This window comes from Agrilus planipennis, unplaced genomic scaffold (assembly GCF_000699045.2).
Source record: "Agrilus planipennis isolate EAB-ADULT unplaced genomic scaffold, Apla_2.0 scaffold21, whole genome shotgun sequence".
NCBI lineage: Eukaryota > Metazoa > Arthropoda > Insecta > Coleoptera > Buprestidae > Agrilus > Agrilus planipennis.
The window spans coordinates 1,386,564-1,391,917 of record NW_020439030.1 but is presented as its reverse complement, the minus strand read 5'-3'; positions in this window follow the sequence as shown (position 1 = coordinate 1,391,917).

Sequence of the window (5,354 nt, the reverse complement as noted above, 5' to 3'; positions counted from 1 at the left end):
CTTCCGTTTCTGCATCTAATATGTGTCTGACTAGACCTTCATGTCTGAGAAGGTGTCCTACCAACCTATCTCGCCTATTTTTAATTAAATAAAAAATACAATAGCCGAAAAAAATTAACGCAAGCGTTTTAAACTCTATAACTTAAGCATGTAAAACTTCATGACCCGATAACTTAAGCGTTTCAACTCCCATAACTCCCGCATTTAACACCTTATGAACTCATGCGTTTTGAATTCTATGACCCCTTAAGCCAAGGGTTTTAAACCATACAATCATACAATTCTTGCACAAAAAATAAATAGGACAACAAATTAGTATTGCAGTAGAATTAGTACCATTAGCATTAATGCTTTTCATGTAATTATAATTAAAATGATTTTTAACAGAAAATAAAACAAAAGCTTCTAACAAATCTTTACTGAGAATTTTATGTAGGTAAGTTTTATAATTCTTATGAATGAGAAGATCATCTCATTTGAAACATTAAAATTTAAGTGTATGTTAATGTGAGCATGTTCATTTCTTCTTTTCAATTCCTTCCTTTTGGCCCTTTATTTGACTGGTTTAGTTCCACAAGTGCCCCTGCGGTGATTGCCAGTTGTTTTCTATGAAGGCAATCTCTCAATATATTCCTACAATTAATGTAGCAGTTGCTACGCCCCTGTCAGACATTCTTGCACTATGTATGGGATTATACCTGTACTTGAAAAATAAAAGATTCATTTCAGTTTACATCACGGCTTATGTTGTATACTTCATGGTTATTAGATTAATTGCATGTTTTCGTGAAAGAACAGTGATTAAGCATCTTGACAAAAACTGAAGTTATTCTAGTTTGATTTATTAATAAAACCATTTCAAACGTCTGGGATTAGATACCTGGGAAATAATTTCTTTTTTCTGTTACCTATGTCCATCAACGGTATTTTTTTGATATCATTTTTCATTTCGCTTTCCGTCAAATCCGCTCTTCATTATTATTAATATGGCAACTGTTTCTTTTTTTTTTGTTTATTTAATAATGGCATTAATCTCAACAATCCAAGTACGTAACCCAATTCTGACGATCTCTAGTCTTAACGAGTTAATAATAAACAACAATAATAATAGTAACGAATAACATCTTCACCTAGTAGCTACAAATGTATTATATAAAAACAAAGATGTCAGATTCAGTTCAACGCTGATGAGAAGTCTTTGTTTTGACAAGAAGCATTTGTGGGTCGCGACCTTATTACAATCGACACCAATGCATCGTAGGTAAGTCTTAAGATTCATGATTGGTCTAATAAGACCCCAACAGAAAGAAAAAACCAAACTACTGCAGTACTTCAAACTGAAGTATTTGCATGAGCTTAGATTTTTTTCTTTATTACATTCCCCTGATGAGGATACCGTGGATATTAGAGAAGGTTAGAAATGGGGAGGTATTAGAAAGAGTAGGAGAACAGAAGACGCTACGGAAGTCAATAAAAAATAGGCGAGACAGGTTGATAGAACACCTCCTTAGGCAAGTAGGGCTAGGTAAATACATATTGGAAGCAGTAACAGGAGTTAAGGTAGAGCAGATTAAATTACTCTTCGCAAATAGTTGACGATATGGGATGTTCTAGATTTAAGGATATGCGAAAATTAGCTCAGCATAGGTAAGAAGAGGTACATATCCAACCAATCTGAGGATTGACGACCGTATGATGCTGATGACATTCATCTAGTCTGAAAGATTAAATTGTCGAACAAAACAATGGAATTAGCCTCATACTTAATATATCAACCCCTTATCTACCTAAAGAAACCCTGAAATCGCTCAGCCCATTAAAAATACATTTTAACTTTTTTAAGAAATGAACAAAATTTTTACAGAGCTGTCATCAAAATAATTTAATCTTGTACTGGGATGATGTTCATCATGACAATCACGGGGTTCCTTTGTTTTTTACCTAATGGTATAGAGCTATTTTATTATTTTCGTGGAAGAGGGGAAATCTTCAAAAGACACCCAGCCCTCCATCACAACTGGGTAGTATCGGATTCCTGAGGACGATGTCATCGGACCTACCGACTAAAACCCCTCTACCTCAGACCGTTCTACGACCATCTAAGGACATTTTCAACCGTCGGTATTCCTCCTGACCATTACGTAATGGTAAAGAGCTATTTTTTTTGTTTTCGTGGAAGAAGGGAAATCTTCAAAAGGCACCCAGTAGTCTGTTACGACTGGGTAGTGTCGGATTCCCGAGGAAAATGTCCCCGGACCCGCCCATTAAAACCCCTCTACCTCAGGCCGTTTTAGGACAATTTAAGAACCTCTTTAGTCGTCGGTATTCCTCCTGATCATTACCTAATAGTAAAGAGCTATTTTTTTGTTTTCGTGGAAGAGGGAATATCATTAAAAGACACCCAGTATTCCGTTACGACTGGGTAGTGTAAGATTCCCGCGGACCTACCGACTAAAATTCCAATATGGGATCCGTCAAATGGGCATACACCATCTGGTGGCAAAATTTAAAACTCGAACGAAGGAAAAATTTACATAGGAACTGTGTACGCAAATTGTAAAATTGTTTATTAAAATAATAAAACACGTTAAAAAAGTAAAAATTTTTTTGATGATGGAGTCGACGAAGTTTTCTTCTAAAGTTAAATCAAATAAAAAGTTAATATGTTCAGTGAAAAGTTGCAATAGCACTTCAGACATAGATCTTCACTCTTCACCTACATTAACTACTTTCCAATAAAAACTAACCGTTTTATATATGTAAAAAATATATTCGGAAAATTAGAGAAAAAAGTAAACTAATAGAAGCTTGGATGAAAGCAGTAGGTATCAAAGAAGTGAATTCCGGAATAAAAATTTGTTCACGTCATTTTAATGCACATGATTATATTTCAGCAAGTATTTACCATCAGCCATAACCTTAATATTTAAAACTAGAATCATACTAAAATTATAAAGTGAGAAATTATTTATTCCTGTGTAATTGATTTAACACAATTCTAATGATACGATATAAGTATTTTGAGGTTAAGAACCTACCTGCTGCAATACAACAAAGTTGCAATAATGTGTTTGCAACGTTCTCTTAAATCGGCTTTGCACGTGCAAGTCATTGATATGATATTGCTTAAATCACCCAGAATCACCTCACCAATTATATAACGTGAATCACTTTTTAAATCCGAAGTTTGTAAAAAGTAGGCAGTAAACTTGACGGAATTTGAAGGCTAGCTTCCGGATTTGTTATTTCCGAATTTTATAATGTGATTGGCATTAAAAACACGCTCACCTTCAACGAAATTTCCTTTCCGAGGCTTTGTGTCAGCCCAATCACATATTGTGTCAATACTTATCATTTTATCGTAATTTAAAAACTTGGAAATTGCACGGTACACTATAGGAACTACGATAAATTTTCCCTAATTGGCGCCATGTTTTTAGGCTCCTCCCATTTGACGGATCCCAATAATTATATATAAATATTCTTTTGTGTTCCAAGATTTTCATATTTTTCTTCATTTTAATAATCTATTAAGCGTAGCCCACTTTTTTTAAATATTGTACGTATATCACCTAATACCTAATACAAAATGTATTTCAATCTATCGGGCCGCCGAATAATAATTTTAATATAACAGTAGATAATAAGTACGCCACAGGCTCAATAGTACCAATAATGTATCCCATCGTTAATTTAAAATTTCGTTACGGCGGAGTCAAAACTCAAAGTCATTCCGCACTCCGTTAAACGGAAGTAAATTAGTAATTTTTGTTCATGTACCGTTGTATTTGGCGTGTTTTTAGTATGTGTGCACTCGTATACAATTTTAGTTCGGCTTCACAGATGCTAGCTGAGCTACTATGCTGCGTTCTCTCCTGAGAGAATATTTTTGTCGGCGCGACGGGCCCGATGCAGCGTTTAAATTTTAATTGTTTTACAGATAATTAGATCAAAAACAGCGTCAGAATTTGAGTAAAAAGCACGTACCAGTTAGTTGAGGTTGTTTGCTTGAAATAATTACCAAAATACTGTTATAGGTAGCGTTCAAATATTACGTAAGCAGGATTCCAAGCATCCTCTTAGCTTAGGGGGTTTAATGTCTTCTTATTTTTGCTGACAAAGAGCAAATCTTGCGTAAAATAAAAGCTGTAAAATAATTAAAATGTGTTAAAAAAATATTCATAAACACTATATTGATTATTATGGATGACGATGTATCGTAGGTCTTTACGAATTTTTAGAATTAGATGCACTGTTGGATAAAAGTGATAGGAAAATGAATTCCTGGCGGCTGTTATGAAACTTTAGGAAAATGTTCTTCGAATCGTCCTGATCAAAAGCCTTAAAGTCCACAAGAGTCAAAAATATCGTGTTTTTGACTTCCAATCGTGGTAGCTGGCAATTGTACAAATGTGATCAAAGTTAGAAGCCACTCGAGGAACCCTTTCTACCCTTAAGGTAATAAAAAAATGAAAGTATTAACTACGGATAAAATAATTCGAAGTGGTCAGTATTCTGTCGAAACTGCCCGACGCGGATCGCAATTTCGATCTTTTTGGATCTCATCAGCGTGTCGCAGGCAGCCCGACAGAACACATCGTACTACAGATGGCGTTTACCGCACCATTTGTGGTATTTTCATTAACTACGGATTTTCTGAAAACCATCTAATTTTAAGAGGCAGTTAGCTCAAAAAGCAGCCATGTAGAGTTTAGTTGTTAAGATCAAATTCGCTGGTTTAAGTGACATTTATAATCACCTTCTTATCAGCGTCATCATCATCATCATAAGATCGTCAGTCCTAAGACTGATTGGACACGTACCTCCACTCTTTCCTATCCTGAGCTAATCTTCACATTTCCTTACAACTAGAACAACCCAAATCCTTAACTATTTGCGAACAGTAATCTAATCTAGGTCTGTCTCTACCCCTCCTAACTCCTGTTTCTGCCTCTAATATGTCTCTGACTAGACCTTTATGTCTGAGAAGGTGTCCTACCAACCTATCTCGCCTACTATTCTTTATTGACCTCTTCTTATCAGCGTACCAAGATTTTTTATTTTAAACATTTTAACGTTTTGTAACTAATTTAGATTTATTTATGATTTTATATATTCCAGTTTTTAATGATTTTAATTTTTTATTATTTTATCTTTACATGTGTTTGTGAGTTATGTTTCTTCGTGGGGTGCATTTATGGCTGGTTAATGCATTAAATATCACCAACTTTTAAAAATAATAAGAAAAGAATTTTGTTTGTGTTATGTAATTATAAGTTTAATTCTGTATTTCAACCTTGATAAAGTCTCTAGTCTAAGGCGAAACGTTGGTTGTTTTTTAAAATAAAAAATCT